General features: G+C 41.5%; 2 long non-coding RNA genes across 12 annotated transcripts in view; one reads left to right on the top strand and one right to left on the bottom strand.

The window, feature by feature from the left end:
- LOC127050499 (uncharacterized) overlaps nt 1-20025 on the top strand; it is a 151349-nt gene that overhangs the window by 31379 nt on the left and 99945 nt on the right. For 7 of the 10 annotated variants that reach the window (XR_007774244.1, XR_007774242.1, XR_007774250.1 and 4 more), the window contains exons 2-3: nt 2821-2865; nt 18389-18462. This is a non-coding gene — a long non-coding RNA (uncharacterized LOC127050499). Of the gene's footprint in view, nt 1-2820; nt 2866-15779; nt 16510-18388; nt 18463-20025 lie in introns of all 10 variants that reach the window. The other 3 variants (XR_007774243.1, XR_007774251.1, XR_007774249.1) reach the window with 2 other exon arrangements.
- LOC127050710 (uncharacterized) lies at nt 8128-19447 on the bottom strand. 2 transcript variants are annotated; one of them, XR_007774267.1, is made up of 3 exons: nt 19012-19447; nt 8667-10799; nt 8128-8353 (listed from the first exon to the last, which is right to left on the bottom strand). It is a non-coding gene; the product is annotated as an uncharacterized LOC127050710 (long non-coding RNA). The 2 variants fall into 2 exon arrangements; XR_007774268.1 differs by having other exon boundaries at nt 8128-8795; nt 10677-10799.

Genomic DNA, 20025 nt, shown 5'->3' with positions numbered 1-20025 from the left:
CTTAAGGTGGCCATTCTGCAGCAAAAAAACTTCAGGATCAGACTTCAAAGAGAAACTGCTGAGCTTCAGTTCATCTGCAACTTTGAAACCATCAGCTCAGGATTAAACAAAGACTGTGAATGGCTTGCCAACTACAAAACCAGTTTCTCCTCCCTTGGTTTTCACACCTCAACTGCTAGAACAGGGCCTCATCCTCCCTGATTGAACTAACCTCATTATCTCTAGCTTGCTTGCATATATATATCTGCCCCTGGAAATTTCCACTACATGCATCTGATGAAGTGGGTATTCACCCACGAAAGCTCATGCTCCAAAACGTCTGTTAGTCTATAAGGTGCCACAGGATTCTTTGCTGCAAAAACAGCAAAGAGTCCTGAGGCACCTTATAGACTAACAGACGTTTTGGAGTATGAGCTTTCGTGGGTGAATATCCACTTCGTCAGATGCATCCGACGAAGTGGGTATTCACCCACGAAAATTCATGCTCCAATACGTCTGTTAGTCTATAAGGTGCCACAGGACTCTTTTTGCTGCTTCAAAAAGACATGTTCTATTAATTATTTTAGGGAAGTTCTATGGCCTGTGTTAAACAGAAATCAGATTAGATGATCACAATAGTCCGTTCTGGCCTTGGAAAGTATAAATCTATGAAAATATGTTCTCCTTTTTTTAAAGCACTTAATTAGCCCCAGCCCAGTCAGCTCCAATCAGGCAGGGTAAGCAGATTGGGGCTGACGGAAAAGGCCTGATGCTGGCCTGAGGATTGGCAACATCTGCTGGCCTGACAAGCCAAGGGCTATAAAGGCTCGGAGGGAGCCAGAAGGCAGGAGGGCAGCCAGAGAGGGAACTGGAGGGCTCCTAGCAGAAGTCTGGCTCTGCCAGCAAAGGAGGAGAGTAATCCTGTAAAACTTGTACATAGATGTACACTGGTGGTGGGATGAAGTTAAGTACATAAAGACATGGGTGTTGCACAACCCTGAAGCCTCTCTGAGCCTGACTGGGGGCAGTAAGTGGGCCCGGACCCTGTTACAGAGCCATACACCAAGAGTTCATGAATTCTTATTATATACAATAGATTAAAAATATTGTAGAAAAATACAAAAATAAATATGCTCTCTGAGAATCTTTGAATTAAATATTGTTGGACACTTGTAAATTAAATATAATGAAACTCAGGAATTTTTTCCCCTGGGGTTTTAAAAGGGCCAGATTGTGTATATCCCCAGTATGGGTTCAGAGAGTGGAGGGCAAATGTGCAAGGAAGCTCCTCTCTCCATCCTAGCAACTCCTCCACAAGGGCCAGACACAAAAGCAGACACTGCACTTGGAGTAAAAGGGGTTGAAGATACTAGCAACCCTTGCAGTGCAAATCACCCAAAGGGGGATGGGAAGGAAGCAAGGCAATAGTCCCACCATCTAGCACAGGCTGGCACTCTATGGCGCTGTCAGAGCTACCATATGTCAGCCAAGGAAATCCGGGAGGCACTATGCCTCCTGAGGCACAATCCCTGAGAGGCCTGGTCTACACCTAAAACTGAGGTCAACCTAGCTACATTACTCAAGGATGTGAAAAGTTAATTCAGACGACCTAAGCCACAATGTACATACCTTCAGGATGACAGAAGAACTCTGCCCCATCCCAAAGGCAGACCAATGTGTCATACATACACAATGGTCCTTACTGAGATAAAAGTATGTTCAATCAGCCTGGTTTACATATCGAATTAAAACAGGACAATCCTGTCAGTTCCAATGTATTTTAAAAGATATATTCAAAACCTAAATATTGGACTACCTGGACAATGGTTTTACACTGAAGACTTTACATAACCTTAAGAATTACAGCCTTATAAAAACAGGAGAAAAAAAGAGCAAGTGTGTAACTTTCTAATGCGACAAGAAGAGTAAAACAACATGCACTATTTATAAGAAATCATATGCAAACTCTGTCTAATAAGAATCACTGTGAGTCACGTCTCCTTTGATTTCATTTCTCATATGATATGAACTATTAGATGGGGAAAACATATGTACCTGTATCCCTAGGGTCAAGTCCTTCAATATAACACAAGGAGAATGGTCAGGTCAATTTTTAGGACTACTAGCTTTGACTGTGTATCTTTACGGATTGCTGCCCAGACTCTCCTGTCCACTGAATCTGCTCAGTGCTGGGGAAGTGGACTGTCAAACAGCAAATTACACCTTCTTGGTTCTTATAGTGCATCTGCACCAGCTCTGCCCCTTCAGCATATATTAACACAGCTTAGGGATTGCTCTACTTTACGCCAACTGGCTATGGCCTTGAGAAAACAATAAGCCAATTGTGAACTGGCATAATGATGATGTGCTCTATCCCACCCATTTGCATCCCTATGTCAGTGTGTGTTGGGGGTAGTTAGGAATTAAATACTCCATTTTACGTCACCTGGGGGCTCCTGAGCTACACCAGAAAAATTCTGAGTTGACCAGTTAGAACCAGATTCCTGAACAGTGCAGTGGATGAAACAGAAGAAAAGAATCTGGGCCTGTATTTCTAGGTTTAAAAATAAGCAAGTTTAAGCACTTTAGCTTATAAGGAAAAAGAACATTGTTCTATTTGCAGTTTCCACAGAAAGATCTGTTTGTTGCATAAATTAAAAAGAGTATGTAGTTTACCCTGAATATTTAATTTGTTACTTATCATCAAATCCATTAAAATTATATATTGTTTGTAATTGAACCAAGCATGTAAACTAGAAGGGTCACAGATTGAGTTTTTTTTACTATCTTTATGTTTTATCCTTTTTAATTCTCCCCCCGCTTTTTTTTTTTTTTTTACAGTTTGTTGATGAAATTTGCACAAAGTTGTTTTTCCAGTATTGAAAGGTAAGTTAACTCTAATTATATCCTTCTACAGTTATATTTGGTTATGTATAGTCCAGCTAGGATTCGTAATCAGACCTGGGATATTTCATACTGTATTTTGTTGCAAGAAGAAAGCATCTTTACAGAGTCCTCTTTTTTACACGTTACTCAAAGACCACTGAATTATTATTTTTTAATGTTAATATTCTCTTATTCCTGGACAAATTCATGCATCTGACGAAGCTGGTATTCACCCACGAAAGCTCATGCTCCAATACATCTGTTAGTCTATAAGGTGCCAAAAGACTCTTTGCTGCTTTTAAGGTTAACATGACATCTGACAAGCAATAACAGTAGATTCAATTTTTAGAGACTAATGCTGGATATACAACTTACAGCTTTAAGTTATTCCAGAAAAGGAATGGCAGAAACAGTTGCCCACAAAAGTTTACAGACTGTAAGCAGAAAATGGAAAATGTACTGCTGTGTTTTATTAAAGAAGTCATGTAATTGGGTATCTGACTTTAGTCATCCATATAAGTTTACAAACATAAAGAAAAAAGAAAAAAGATAAATGATATATAACACAAGCCTCCAATCCTACAAAGGGATCCATGTAAGACGATTATTCTACTTGTGTGGATTCTCTAAAGGATGGGAGCCTTAAAAAGATACCCTTTGTCTATTTAATAAGGCAACCAGAGCACAAAGTACAACAGACTTTATCACAAAGAAAACAAATTATCACATACTTTAAGGTATGCTGTATAATATGTAAAATGAGAAAAAATAATATGTCATCCTAGGCAAGAAGAGCTCAGCTCTAATGTAAGAAACAAAATAATATCTTATTTTCAAGAAAAGCATGTTTGGAAAAAAATAACCCAAAAGTTTTGAGTTGCTAAATGCCTATCTGCCAACGTCCGACATACATAAATATAGCTATATGAGGAGAAAAATGAGGATACACCTTTTAGCTCCAGGAAATATGCTGGACTAGAAGATTTTTTTGATGGAAGAATAGAAAAATGATAAATATTTACTAAAAATAAATAAATAAAGGATTAACCCTATTAAGGCTCAATTTCAGGAAAGGACATAACATGCTGAACATACATGTTCAACTTTGACATCAATGGGACTTAAGCATGTGCTTAAAATTAAGCACATTCTTAAATGTTTTGTTGAATTACATCCTAAATAGAAAAGGTTAGCATGTAGGAGGAATATGGAAATGACATAAAACCACGAGGCTTTCTGTTGCTAAAGAATAGAGGTAGGAAACCTGTCACTGTAAGAGAGAAAATGAAAAAAGTTATATTGAAAAATCTGAAGAAAAATCTGAAGCGCACAGCTTGGAAAACTGCAAAAGAGCAGATAACAGATTTTTCAACACAAAAACAATATTTTTCAATATGAAAACATGTACAAATGTTCATTTTCCCCTTATGTGCATAAAAATACACAAATAAGAAATACAAAACAAGAATGTTTAGAGAGAAAGGGAATGCGCTAACTTCCCAATTTTTTTTAACCTTATTTAAAATTGCCATTGTTGACATTTTATCAAACTTTGTTTTCAGGAATTTGTTTAAACTCCATATAATGTGCTAGACTCTAATCTAAGATTCCAAGAAAAGAGATTTTTGTAAAGGTAAACAACAATTAATATCACTTATAATAACATCCATAATACAGTAATCATTCCTTAATATATCTGATAACACGAATAACTCGAATTACTACTAACACATAGATGTGTGATACCTTGTTTTGGAAAAGGAAGATTTCCCAACGTTAATGGCATGTAGAAATAAAGTACTGGAAATCTTTTCCACAGAAAAAATTACAGAAAGCCTTACATCAGCATCAAATAGTTTTTAATGCATGATTACCATTTGTGGAATCTGAACAAAATAAATGTACAGATAATGATAAGAGGACAACCAAACACAAATTGGTCTTTTAAAGGTAACAGATGCCGGTTATTATTAAGATCTGTTAGTACTTGTATAGACAATTCATGTATGTTAATAATGACAACATTAAATATTTTTTAATATATCATTTATTTAAAATCTATTGTGTGGCAACATGAACTCTAATATACATTCACAAGCCTGATAAATGATTTCAGCAAGTGGAGCTGAGATGTTTTATCTCTTGACTCCTTGGTGGTCAGAGCTAGAAAAACCTACCAGACACCTGACGGTCAGAAAACTAAACCTACGAGTCAAGAGGTAGATATGAAAGATAAGAGTGTTGGGACTCCACCCTTGAAGTTTAGGGGCAATGTCCTGGTAAGAATGCCAGCTCCTCTGCCATCAGCTGCGAGGAAAACAAGGTACTGAGATTTCTACTGGAATGCTGTTCCTGGACTATGTTTGGAGACTCTTTATCTTTTATACTAGTAGCTTGTTAGTAGGCATCTTATAAGTGTGAAGGTCCAACCCCACGTAACTGCTGAAAAGGATAAAAAACATTCTATCTCCTCTCTTACCCTCTAGAACATTCTGGCTGCTACCAGGGTATTTAGGTCTCCACTACTCTATCCCTCCCCAAGTCATCTGGTTGCTGTGAAAGGTTGAGGGAAGAGATCCCCATTCCCAGCCTCCATTTTCAGGTCCTCTTCCCCTGTAAATAACTTCAATGCCTGCTTCTGCTGCTGCTCACAATGTTCCAAGACAGCAGCAGCAAACTGACATTTCTGGCAGTTTCACCATTGCCTACAGATTTCTGAATAGGAATGTGAAACTGATTAGACTTTCACTAATACTGCTACTGTTTGACAAATCTACAAGCAGAAGCAGAGGCTCTAAAACTGTCTGCAGACTCAGGAAGGTGACTTCACATTTAGTTCATGTTGGAAAGGTTATCTTTGTAACAATAAGGGCTATAAACTTAATTTATTTTTAAATGAAAATTTTGATTCTGCAGAAATTAGTGGTGTAGATGCCCTCACTTGCTCAGTAAGCCTGCCATTTGCCTAGGGCAAGTTGATTTTCCAAACTCTGTATATGACTATCTTTTATGCATCTAACACAGCACTGCCCAAAGTGGTGTGGAGTGGGTAACTTTGTGCATCCTGTTAGTAACAACTGTGTCTGCCACCTTAAGGAGCACCCAATGGTACATCACATCAGTGCCCAACTGCAACATGTGACTATGGTGGCACTGTAAGGTAGTGCCCGCTACTAGTAACTAAGAGATAATTTATCCTTTCTGGTGATTGTACCACCTGTTTTTCTTTCTTTTACCAATATTTCTACTTTTACTTTCTTCTGGTTCTCTTGATTTCTTCCTTTTTCTCTGGCTCCCTTTCTTCAACTCACTCTCACTTCCCCATTACTGCTCCTGTCACATACCTATTCCCTGCTTCTCTGTTCTTTGTGGGGGGAGAACTCGTGTTGCTTTCACATACACTTTCTTTAGACCTTCCCCCCCTTCTTTGCCATCATTCACAAATAATACAGAACCTTCTTGTACTAGGGCAGCCAACTCCTGATTGCCCCCTTGTGGCCAGCAGAGGCTCTGCCATGGCCTGCTTCTGGTTTCCCTCTTCATGGCCCCTTAAGATTTCTACACAGTCTTTCTCACGGGTAACACCTCCTTCCTATCTGGGGTTGGTTAAATAATAGAGACAGTTCAAAACAGTCCTCAAGGTCCTCAAAATAAAATCCATTACCACAACCCAAAAGTTCACACTTAGCTCAGACTCTTCTACCACACACAGAGTTCTTCTCCTTCCCCAGTCTGCTCCTCACAAAGCTGCCACTCCTGGCCCACTCTAGTGGAAGCTCAGCCTTCTGGATTTGGCTTTCTTCTCCTGTCAGCATTTCCCCAGTTCCTACGGAGAAAGCAGCACATATACTGCTCTCCTTCAGAGAGCTCCTCGGGATTGGGAAAGAGGGGACCCTGCTCCATCCTACACAACAGAGTTCCTGCTCCTGGGCCCTTAAAGGGACAGTGTCCTGGGTTTCTCACCCCCATCCAACTACTAATTCCCCAGAAGCACTTCCTCTCTTCCAGCTTCTGCTATTTCCTGAGACTTTGTTTATTCCAGTGTTTCTGGAATAGGGTTTTCTGGCCTTCCTCTAAGCTTAAAGGGCCAGTATACTCCATTACACTTCTGATTCCCATACTCTGTCACTTTCTATCCCTTCGCTGATTGAATGGGACCTCTTTCAAAACATTCTGCTGGCTGTCTGATAGCAGAAGGGAAATAAAGAATATCAGCATAGATGTACAATGTTACAATATCACCACAGCTGCACATGGAGAACACCCACAGAAAGTTTCTGCCCATTTAAACATAAAAGCAGGAGTCTTGGTAGTGATTGTACCCACAATTGCAGGGAGAGCACTTCCTCCGCAATCCAGGTAAAGGCATTTGTAATCACTCTATGTGAACGCAGTGGCATATGACATTGTAAGTATTATTATTATTTAAGCACTAAGAGTGTGATGGACACAATAAAAGATACAATTCCTGCTCCAAGGACTTTACAGTTTAATCAGCATATCTGATGGAATTCAATCAGAATTCCAGATTAGTTTAGTTTACTTAAACCAACTTTCACAAAGATACATAGTGCAAGTGCACATTTATTAACATCCATGTATGCAAACCATCAGAAAATAAGTACATTATAAATTTTGATACTGTAGCTACACAAATACTAGTGTAATCAGTTTTTACAGAATTTTCTCTAAATTTCAGAAAGATTGAGAAAGATAGTGTGTGTGTGTCTAGAAGGAGAAACAGATTTAAAATTTATGAAAAGTGAAAAGAGAACTAAATTCACATTTCCATTTCTAGAAGCAATACTACTGTATCCCACATTTAGATGATCAAATTATCCAGAGACTAATGAGACCCCTTGGTAGATATGCTGTATGTTTTCTAACCCTAAGCTAAATAAGGATTTCTTGGATACTTAACTCAAATTTCTCAATTCACATTTTTACCCATAGTCCTTTTTTAATATTGACATATCAATAACTACTGGAAAATTCAACAATTTCAGTGTACTTAGAGTAAAATTTTCTGATCTTGTGACTCAATATCCACAAAATCTTAGTGCCATTGAGAAGGACATGTGTTGACAAAAGTAATATATAATTTACCTAAAGTACTGCAAAGAAAACATAATAAGAAAGGTATGTATAAATGTAATTAACCCCAAAGTCACACCTTTTTTTAGCACAATGTTAAAACTACTACAAGCAAAATATTTTAATTTTTAGTACTCTTATTTCATACCCTTTGGCACATAAAAGAAAACAAATCTGGGGGGAAAAAACAGGACTTACATTATCTGGTAAGCAGGCTCCGGAACGCACCCTGAGGCGTCAAACTAGGATCCCGACCATGCAACTGATTTTTCACAAGTAGAACCCATCCCCAGTGTGGAGTCTCATTGACTTCAATAGAGTGCCACCCACACAGAGTCAACTGCAGGATCTGGGCTTATGTAGAAATTACAATAATGAAAGCTCCTTCACACACCTGCAAAAATAGGTAGGGAGATAAAAATTAATTATTAATGTGCTCTTGTGTCTTCTCACAGCCTGATTAAGTGTAGTATTTATGATTTTTTTTCATTTGCATATCAGTTTTAGTATTTGTTTTTTATTTATTTCTCTTTTTTTTAAATGTGGGTTTGAATAAAATCTTAAGGATATGTACATTAACTGATATAATATTCATTAACATCCAGGAAGCTTTCACTGTTATATGGTACAAATATATATTTTGACACATTTTAACACATTTTTTAATCATTAACGACCCTTGTTTCTTTGGATTATTGTGCAAATACCTATTTAGATTCTGAGCCTGGAAGCTGAACTATGCAGGCAGATCCCTGAGCCAGTCCGGAGTCCCAAAGAAGTCAATGGGCTGCATGCTGGCGCAGGGGACAGTATCAAGCAGCTTCCAAGATCAGGGCCTTAGAAAATATGTAATAAAAAATTGTCATGAAAATCAGTTTAGGACCAGCCACTTTTTAAAGTTAAATTTGTTGGCCTTTTAAACAAAAATTCTTATGAAAACAAAGTATTGTTGATTATTTGCTAAAATTAAGCTTTTAAATCAAAGATGTTTAAGATACAAGAAGTGCAAAAAGTCATTTTAAACAAATAAACATATCTCATTCCCTGTTCACACAGAACTTACATTCAGGGTTTTTTTTTAAAGAACACTTCTAGGTTGAGTCCATGCAGGGAAACATCAACAGTGATCATGTTCATATATATATAAACTACAACCTCTTTAAAAACAGGTTTGTAATGGACAAGGGACACTGTCAATAGCCATCATGAGTCTAGCCTTCAAATTTGACACTCCTAGAAACTTGCAGAGGGAAAGGTGTCTCCTCTTTTTAAACATGCACACAGATACAGAAGTAACTAGTAATAGAGAACTAGTTCTCAAAAACAAAAGCTACAAGACTTAAGAAACCAGTTCATAAACTAGAAGCAAATATAAATACATTCATAATATAAACACAATTCTGTTGGAATCACAGATACCATACTATCTATCTGTTCGTCTGCTGGCTCTATTCTTGTGAGCAGACAAAAAAATTAAACTGACAAGAATCCTATGTTCTACAGAGATCAGAGTCCAAAGTTATCCAAGTTTTCTATCCCCTGCCATCTCTCCTGTGAGTGAGCAATGAAGCAGATAAAATGTGTGCCCACTTTCACAATCCCAACAAATCCAGAGTCCTGGGTTTAAAGCAGTTTGGCTCCTATAAATTTGAGACCAATCACTGTGATAGTGAGGAGTATTTTTTTAATTCAGTAACATGTTATATGCAGAGCCCTGAGCATTCTGTGATACCATGGCTGAGGAATTCACCCCTTTCCACAGAATTGTGCTGCAGAATCTAAACTTCCATTTAAAAAAAACTATGGGTGAAATCTTGGCCTTATTTCTAATTGTTATGGTTGTAGAGACAGCTTCCAAAACATCAAATGAATGTAAACTGATGCAATGTTTCCTGCCTGAATCTGCAAAGAACCTGAAACAATAGCTCTGAGAGGTGTGATGTGCCCTATTCCTTGCAGTCAGGGCCCCTTGGATTCTATGATTCTGCACCCACAGACTTTGGCATTTTACCAAGATGGCATGGAATTTGGTCTATTGCTGGAGACAGCCACCCAAAATTTTGTGGTCCGTCTCATTGCCCTGCTGCTTTCAGTTACCTTTTGCTCTCCATCTTTCCCTAAAAAAGGCGATTAAGTGGATTATTGTGCATGCTTCCTACACTGTTCCATGGAGCTAGGCAGCAGAGTGTGTCTAAGAGCTGAAGTCCAGTTTGCAGTTCAGAGAGTGGAGAGAGCCAAAAGTATAGCTTGGTGAGCTTGTTAGAGTAGAGAACAGCACAGCAGCCAAGGCCTAGGGAACCAGGTAAATGAGACACTGAAGCCAGCCACAAACCCTTCTTCTCTGACAGAGATGGAAAGAAGGTGGTTCTAAACCAGGCTGCTAAGAAAATATCATGGGAATCAATGCCTAGGATTGGAGCTGGGCCATCTGAAAACCCTAGCAAAAAAAATCCATTCTCAAAAATAATTGCAAAAAAATAATCATCAATTAATTTTACGTCAATTAGCGTTTTCAGTGATGAGCCACCCATGTGTGTGTTTGTAGTATGACAGGGGGATTAGAATGAAAGGTATTCCATACTTATGGAATACATTCATCCAGAGCCTTCAGGATTGTTTCCATAGAATTTGGTCCTTCTGTGCCGCAGAGTATACAGGGCCCTAATTATATGTCCCTTCATGAAGGTGCAAAATAAAAGAAGTGCAGTTCAGATTACCTTTTTTTGATATTCACCAAGACTGCAGTTAACAGGCAACAGGCCTATAGAATGCACTGCACTTCACCACTTTCTCTGTAACTTCCTGCTTCTCTTCCACTTCCACTTAGCCTCTCCCCAGACCTAAAAAAAGGTTCAGTGATACACATTCATTCAATGAAATATTTTCAATGTGCACTAACTTTTTAAGAAGACAATGGATATTAAACAACCACCAGAAATTCCTGTTACTGCATAGAACTAGCATTTAATTCTGTTATGTGAAATAACTTTTTATATCTTTTATGTCCTGCTTTGCCCTCTTACAAACTACACATGCATTGATATTTTTTTCCTCACTATTCTGCTGTAGCTGAACATTTTTGGCTTGTATTTCTTCAGCAGAAGAGGCAGAGTTGAAATCAAAAGGTTCTATGGCAGTTAGATTCAGGCAACCAGTGAAAAAGGCACTAACTGAAAAAAGTGTAGTGACAGCCACAAAGGGAAGAAAGGCAGGGGAGAGTCAGTGAGGAAAGGTTAATAGGAAGCTGAGCGAAAGAGGAAAGGTTAGTAGGAAACAGGGTGTGTGAGAAGTGTCAGAGAAGTGAAAGTGAGTTAAAGAGAGAAAAAGGGATGGAACAAAAAAAGAAACAAAGGCCTTAATTCAGCAAAGCATTTGAGGCAGAATTTTCAACAGCACTCAGTACTGACCTAACTCTGCTCCCATTGAAGTGAAAGAGAGAGGTCAATTCTGAGAGCTTTTGAAAATCCCACCCTTAAGCATGTGCTTAACTTTAAGCTCATAAATAATTCCACCCCTGTGCTTAAGTCCCACTGAAGCCAATGTGACTTGACCACAGGCTTAAGTGCTTTGCTGAAGCAGGATGTGATTACTTATGTACTTAAAATTATGCACATATTTAAGAGTTTTGCTGAATCTGGTTTCATGAAAACCAGAGAAAAAGTTACTGAGAAATAAAAAACAAACAAACTGTGAAATCCACATTAAAAAATAAATGAGTTCCTGGTTATTTCTTTATGCTCTGAGCATAAAGGTTGGATTACTGCCTGGTCTCTCTTTGGTTTAAATATAAAAATAAAAACTTCTTTTTAATACAATGAATATATTGTAACACAGCAATTACCTCTGGCGAACGATAATTAATTCAGTGAGTGATACCATTAATACTAAAGTAATTATTGACACAGGGTTCCAGCCTAAACTGTTAAGGGGACTCACAGTCCTCTATGCCTACTTGCACTTGCACTTCCAAAACAGATTGTGTAATTAGCTGGGAGAGGGTTAATCTTTCCAATATTACTATCTCTATGGTAACAGGACCACAGAGATAGAAGGAGCTGTGGAAATCATGAAAGCAGCCAAGAAGGCGGTGCTCTCCATTACTCCTCACTCTATGATACTGCTACCATAGAGAAAGAGAAGACACAGAGACACCCTCTCATAAGTATACCCAAAATCATCTGGAACACTGTCAGTATGCCACAGATTACTTGTTATCTCCGTCCATCACCTGGAGCCTACCGACTACATTTTGCATACCACTGTTTAAAACTATTCTCTACCAACAAGACAAGGAAAAAAGAACATCTTTATGTAATCATTGAATTATACTCCAAAAAATCCTGAAATTTATCACACTGCTCCTTATTTTTCAACCTCTGGTCATCATATTCACACCTTTCCTAATTAATTTAAAACTGTGGAGTAGTATCAAGGTTACTGCTGGAAGCATGTTGTTCTGGAGCAATGCAAACTAATGGATGAAATATTCTGAAACATATCCAGAGAACTGAAAAAATAGGCTTTATATTAATTTGCAAAATAAATAAATAAATACTGTAAATAAATATTCTTAAAATAAATGCAAAAATACAAAAACCTTACATTTAAATCTCAATATTTTATAAAGAAGATTAATGAGGAGAGTGAAGGATTAACTCTCAAATTATATTCCTACTCTGCCCCTTTCTGATGATCTTGGGCAATTCACTTAATCTTTCTATGCTTTGTTTTACCCATCAGTAAAATAGGTATAATAAAGCAATACTTTGCACTTCACAGAGATATTGTGCGGCTCAATAAAAGTTGATGCATATTGTGAGGGCCTACAGGCTGCACACCAGAAATGAGAAATTGGAGAAGCAACTGAACAACCTAAATTAAGCCAGGCTTGGGGGAAACAGATAGGTAGCAAAAAAGCAAATAAGTAAATGCTAGACAAAGAGTTTACGTTAGAGGTGCCAAATCCTGCATTAATTTCAGTGGCATTCCATTCAGATGCAGGGATTCACCCCCACAGAATTCAAGGCTCCAGTGCTTTGAACATTTTAACTTATGTTCAACTTTATTCATGTGAGTCAGTCTATTGATGAGACTACTCATGGGGAAAGTTAAGCACATGCATAAATGTCAACAGGATCAGGGCCCAAAGTTGGTATTATATTTAAAGAAGTTATTGTGTCACTGACAATTAGTTTTGCAAAGCCATGGACAACTGAGGAAGTAATAAAAGACTGAGAAAAACAATTATGATATCTATTTTCAAAAAAGGAAAGAAGACTGGTCCTGGTGATTACCATTCTCTACATCTGTGGTGCCTAAACTTTTCCTGTTGTGTCCCCTCTTATCAGTAATGGAATGAGTCTGTGCTCCCTCTCCATTACTGCACAGTTGGCTCAACAGAAGAGCATGGGCTGAAGGCGGAGCTGGGGGCAGAACTGGGGATGGGGAAGGAGCTGGAGCTAGAGGCAGAGCTGGCATGGGGATGGAGAAGGAATGAGGGCAGAGCTAGGCTGGAGCCAGAACCGGGCTGGGGGTAGAGTGGGGCTGTGGCTGGGCCAGAGCTGGGCAGGGGGCAGAGTGGAACTGGGTTGCACTCCCTCCTTGCCCCCTGTGGTGGCTGACCTGGGCCCTGCCATGCACCCCCCAAATGTTTGGGGGCATGCCCCACAGTTTGAAGACCACTGCAGGGGTGCCAGAACAGTGGAGGGCCAGGAGGCCCATCACTTCTAAAAGTGGGAGGGCTATGCCCTCCCACTATTTACCAGCCATAAGGGTGAGTAATGAGATGGGGCAGAGAGGAGTGAGCGAGGGGGGCAGGGTTTTGAGAAGAAGAGGTGACACAGGAGTGGGGCCTCGCGGGACAGGGTTGGCACAGAGGCTGGACCACTGCTATACATCTAAGTTCTATCACTGCTAAAATAAAACATCCAGTGAAAGAACTGAATAGTCATGAAGAGTAAACTACTTTCTCACCATTAAATGTTTTCTCTTCAGTTCAGGGTTGAAGCTCATTGGCATGGCACTGTGGAGAAGTCTGCTGTGCCACTGCCCCCTGAAACTAATCTATGGATAAATATAGGGCTTCAGTTTCAACAAATGCCAAACTGGCACCTTTCAGGAGTGCTAAATTAACAACAAAAAAACCACAAAATTAAAACAGTAAGTGTATTGATATTTAAAAACTACCAACATTTGGACAGGTTTATCGATATGCTACTGTGGAATCAAAGCTCAGTAACATCTCATTTCTTTACTTAGCCCCAACAAAGGATGTGCTTCATTACTCTTTGGGGGCCCGGTAGCTATTTCAGGATCAATATCAGGGGCTTAGAATGAAATATAGTATATCCCAGCCTTTCTTGCCCATTATCAGAGGGGTAGCCCGTGTTAGTCTGGATCTGTAAAAGCAGCAAAGAATCCTGTGGCACCTTATAGACTAACAGACGTTTTGGAGCATGAGCTTTCGTGGGTGAATACCCACTTCGTCAGATGCATGTAGTGGAAATTTCCAGGGGCAGGTATATATACAAGCAAGCTAGAGATAATGAGGTTAGTTCAATCAGGGAGGATGAGGCCCATAAGGCTCGTTCTTATCTTAAAGAGAATCATGACAGCAGGAAGACTAAAAAGTGAAATTGAGGGTTGGCTATTCAGAGTTCAGAGGCGAGGCATGGTAAAAATGTGCTACAATTTTTTAAACAAAATATTTGTAAGAAGGTCTACAAAACAGATGTACTTCTCAGTCCTGCAAACACTTTTTATTTGGTGTACTGTGTATTATCATGAGAAGTTCCATTGATTATGTCTACACTGGTGAATTTAGGACCTTTAATTCAATAACATTGCAACACTACCAGTAAACAAGGGTAGATGTGGTATAACAAAGTCTTATCTACACTACAGCCTCTATCACTGCTATCACAAGTGAAGCTGCAACTGTGATGAGTTATGGGTCCTAAATTTGCCAAAGTAAGCTGAAGACTGGCTGGCTATGGTAGGAAGTAGAGGATGGGTGGTAAGAGGACCCCTGCCAAGCCTCACGCATACATCCAGAAACCCCCTAGCCCTCCATACCCAAACCCCACCCCACTGAACCTCAAACCCTGCATCTGGAGCCCCCCCTGCACCCATAACCCCTGCCTCCGGCCCCCCATCCCTGCACCCAGACCACCTCCCCACTGAGCTCTCTGCACTCAAACCCCCACCTTGATGCCCCACCCCCTGCACCACCCTGAGCTCCCACATTCAGACCCCCATGCCACTGACCCCTAACTAGCTGCACCCAGATCCCCACCCCACCAAGACCCACTCCCCCAGCACCCAGATCCCCACACCCAGTCCCCTCTGCTAAGTCCCAACCACCTTCACCTGGAAGCCCCTGCAGAGTCCCATTGCGTCTGCACCTGGAACCCGCACCGCAACGAGCCTCTGTGCATCCAGATCCCCACACACACACATAGACTCCCCTACTGAGCTGCCTGCACTCAGATTGTTCCACACAGAATCCTCTCACCCCACACTTGGATTTCTCCACACTTGGATCCTGCCTGATAGAGCATGCCTTCCCCACACCTGGTATGCCTAGCGCAGTGGGGCAGAGCCTAGGGTGTTTCTAGGGCAGGCCCAGACCTTGTTCTGTGTCAGGGTTGGGTGCAGCCTCACCACTGAGTCAATGTCCCAGGTATGAGGGGGCAGGGTGATCTCCCACTTTCATGCAGCCAGTCGCTTGTGGTCCCCACTGTCACGCTGGAGCCTCTGCATTTATTTATTGACAAATAAAACTTGCATAACTTTGCATAATTTTTAATTTTTTGGCACAGATTGACATCAAGAGTAGATGAGATACAGAGACAAGTTGGGCAAGGCTGGGCTCAAATTGGACGGGGGGGAATCCCCCAAGATCCAACCACAACCCAAGTTCTGCCCATTTGGGATACCAAAATGAGATGCCACTCACAACAGATTGTGCAGGTGTTCAAATCTGATCATACATGTTCTGCTGGGCTCCTCAGGCTTGGCACCCCTCTGGATTTGGATACACCCACTGCATTATTAAGATGCAGGAACTACAGACAAGTGTCTAAGGCCCTGGCTCCAAGTATTACTTGATAATGACAGAATCTCAATGTTCATTACAAATAAAAGCGTCTAAAAACATGAACCACGGATAACTGATGCAATAATGTGCATCCGAGTCTGCAGACAGCATCCAGCAAAGGCAGCTGTTATAGCCAGAGAGGAAGCTGCCTGGCCTGAAATTCATCGTCGATACAGACCAAGCCCCTGCTGATCTGAGGGGACCTGGCCTGGTCAAGGTAAAGTTTTGAGGATTGGCTGTCCCTTGGCAGCTCAGAGACCCCCCTAGGCTCTGTTCTTCCCTCTAACCTTTAGCTTCACTGGTCAAATTGAGGAGGGGGGCTAGGGGGAAGTGGTAATACTCTCCCAAATGCCTCCCAATTGTGACACCAGAATGGACATCACTCACTGTAAATTGCACACATCTTCATAATATGATCATCCCTTTCCTTTCTCATATGCTGTGATCAGCAGGTAAGTAGTTAATAATTTTGATATTTAAATAAGTGTAATTGTACAATATTTGACTCAATACCCCATTGAGATCAATGGAAGTAGTTAAGAAATCAAGACATCTTCCACTGGTTTCTATTTGTGCAGATCTGTTCAGTTATAAGTAATAACGAGAATAACTTTTTTTAAATTACGTTTCACTAGTTATCTTAGATTTGAGATATAGCAAGATAGTAGTGAATGACTGTATTTCTAAGTGTCTTGGAGATCTAATGCTTGTTAGAGAGAGCCAAAAAAAGCCAAAGAGAGCAAAATTTCAGGAAGTGTTTATTTTCTTAAAGTTTCAAATGAAAGTTTCTGCCTTTACATGAAATAATCTAGACAATTCAAGTAGGATGTTAGTTTATGGCCCTGATCTTGCAAAAACTTATATAGGAAGTATATGATTATTAAAGTCAGTGGGACTACTCACAGTCCATAAAGTTAGCTATGTGCCTAAAATCTTTACAGGATAGGGGCCTAAGCATGTTAAGTAAGGAGTCTAAATGTGAGGGCAATGATTAGACATTAGGGGATACAAAATCTCATTTTAGCTACAATCTTGGTGAAACCTTAACTATGAAGTTATGATTGACAACACCATAATTCACACTACAGACCAGAGCAATTACAACCTGTTGTGTAGGCTGTCAGATCTCCATGGTACACCTTTCCCTTATACACTGTTTTTGCATTATAGTTAAAAATGGTTATTCATAGAAAAATTATGTCTAGAATGTTGACTATGAATCAGTGTGTATAAACTAAACACATACAAATGGTATAGACAGTACTATAGTTTTTCTTTCACTGAAACTGAAATTTTTGATACTTTATCAGTTCAAAGGTCATTTTTTTGAAAGTTTGATTTTCACTAATCTTTTAGTAAATTAAGGGTGAAAATATGTATTATCTTTACTGCTATAAAGTGATTAATTATTTTAACACAATTTAAAATAGCTAAACTTTACAAGCTGAAGTTTTTCAGGTGGCTAGTGCTGATTATGAACTTGTTTCATAGATAATTAGAGGGAAAGGATATACAAATTTAAAAATCACTTTTGCAATGTACTATATAATATTTCCACTAAGTTTGAAGGACAGTGTAATAAATTAAACACAGAATATCAATATATGCAATGTTGTTGTAGTCATGTTGGTCCCAGGATATCAGAGAGACAACATAGGTGAGGTAATATCTTTTATTGGGCCAACTTCTGTTGGTGAAAGAGACAAGCTTTGGAGCTTACACAGAGCTCTTCTTCAGGTCTCTCTACATAATGGTAATGTTAGTTATGTAATTATTTGTGTTATTTTTGCATTGCCGTTTCACTGTGAAGTTCCAGAACTGCATACTTTTGATCATACAGCTCTAGAAGTGTGTAGTGAAATCAGTAGAAATATTAGGCCCTCAGCTTACAAACCTTTATACTTGTGAATAGTTTTGCTGAGCTTAATGGACTCACTCACATACATGAAGGGAAAGATTTTCAAAGATTATAAAAGTCAATGGGAGTACAGCACCTAACTCTCATTTGTGCCTTTGAAAATCTGCCCCAAAGTTAGGTATGTAAACAAGTGTTTGCAAGATCAGGGCCTTGTTTGTTTAATCTTTTTATTAAGGAAAGGAAAAGAAGTTACATGAAATATCTTACAATAATTTTACATTAAGGTTAAAATTTTAGGCCCAGCCCCTGACCCTGCAAGCTACTCTGCACTGGTGCAATGGATAGGTTCTGTACAAGCACAAGGGTCCCTCACAGGAGCAGGTCCTTAAACAGTTAAAAGCCAAGTGTAGTCTAGTAGTTTGAACAGGGGACTAAAAGTCAAGCAGACCTGACTTCTTATCCTTCCTCCACAGCCCTGAGCAAGTCACAACCTCCATCTCAGCTTCCCCATCTGTAAAATGGGGATAGTGATACACCAAACTAGCAGGTGGGATACCATGTTTAGTCAATGTTTATGAAGTGGCTGGATGATGAAAGAGTCTATAGACATTGCTGAGCCTTGTTAAATGCCAAAGCTAACACTTTCAAAGGAAATCTTAATTTGCCTACATTGAAGGTAGGCAGTCTGTCCAGTGGCTAGTTATACACTCTGGGCCCAAGGGTGCCCTCAGATGGGCCCACACAGCTGCAGCCCACTTCAGGCAGAACTGCCTAGCTGTGTCTGAGGGCAGAATTAGGCCAAATACAGCGCTGATGTAAACTGACTTGTGGGAGCTGCTGTGGCCAAGACAGAATCGGGCCCCACAGGCTACAGCTGTGCCATGGGGGCGAGTAACTCTGAGCGCCTCAAACTTCTGCGTGGCCTGGCTCGGGGGGAAGGGGGTGTCGGGCTGTAACGCGAGCGCTGCACTGGCAATGGGCTTGGGGATGGACTGGTTTATTATCGGGTGCGCTTAAGTTTCTCGATGTTGCCCCCCTCTTTTTTTTCCCCTCTCTCTGAGTCTCCCTCCCCCGCCCCCTCTCGCCCCCCCTTTACCTTGACAAGTCCATAGGGCTGATGGTGAATGACTGTCTCTCTCCCCAGGGTCTGGGGCTCTGGGTGACATTCCCCCCTCCCTTCTCCTCCCCCCCGTGAGTGGCGGTTGGGTTGCTAGTGCGGGAGCGCGCGCTAGCGGGGAGGGGGTGGAGCGCGCGCCAGTGGGGAGGGGGAGGGGTGCTATTGACAGCAGCGCCTCCGTAGCGCTGCCTCAGCGCGAGCAGCTCTCCCCCTCGCTCCCCCCCCATTCCCGGCATGCCCCAGGGCAGCGGGGCTGGCTCTAACGAATTTGAATGAAGAGCCCTGCGCTTTCGGCGCCATTTTCGAGTGATGCCCGATCGCATCGCTGCCGCGGGGGAGCCGGAGCTGGCGGGGCCGCTGGGCTGGGCGCAGACCGCCGCCAAAAATACCCGCGGCCCGAGGAGGCGCCCGCACAGGCGGTAAGAGCCGGAGGGAGCGGCCGCGGGGGGAGGGTGTTGTCCGGTTAACGGGGTCGACCCGTGTCCCGCCTCCGGGAAAAATCCACCCGAAACCCTGTCGGTGGGGATCCCGGCCCCGGAGGCAGCAGTGGGGTGAGCAGGGCGGCGGTAGCGGCGGCTCCTCAGCGTATCTGTCACTGTCAGTCTCCAGCCTGGGAGGATCGGGGCCCGGAGCGCCCGCCTCTCTCAGGTAACCCCCGCCCCAGGGCGGCTGAAGGGAGCATCTCCCGGGCAGAGACCCTGTCTGCGATCGTGCCCCTCTCCCCTCCCCCCCCCTTCGCGAGCGGCTCAGCCCCAAGCAGAGATGGGCAGGGAAGTTAGAGGCAGGGTGGGGACCCGGAACACCCCGAGCGGAGGGCGCCTTCCCAGCTCCCAGTGGGCGCCCCGCTGCCCTGACGTGACGTGACAGGCTGTGTTCCCCGTGGCCGTGGGCATGGCGGGGCAGACCGGAGATGCTCGGGATACAGCGATTGCTGGTTCCACTGGTCTGCAGCAGTCAGCAGGGCTCCCCTCTCTCAGCCTCCCGCCCCCCCCC

Source organism: Gopherus flavomarginatus, chromosome 1, assembly GCF_025201925.1.
Source record: "Gopherus flavomarginatus isolate rGopFla2 chromosome 1, rGopFla2.mat.asm, whole genome shotgun sequence".
NCBI lineage: Eukaryota > Metazoa > Chordata > Testudines > Testudinidae > Gopherus > Gopherus flavomarginatus.
Note: the sequence above shows the minus strand (reverse complement) of the source record. Positions and strands in the feature narration are given on the sequence as shown.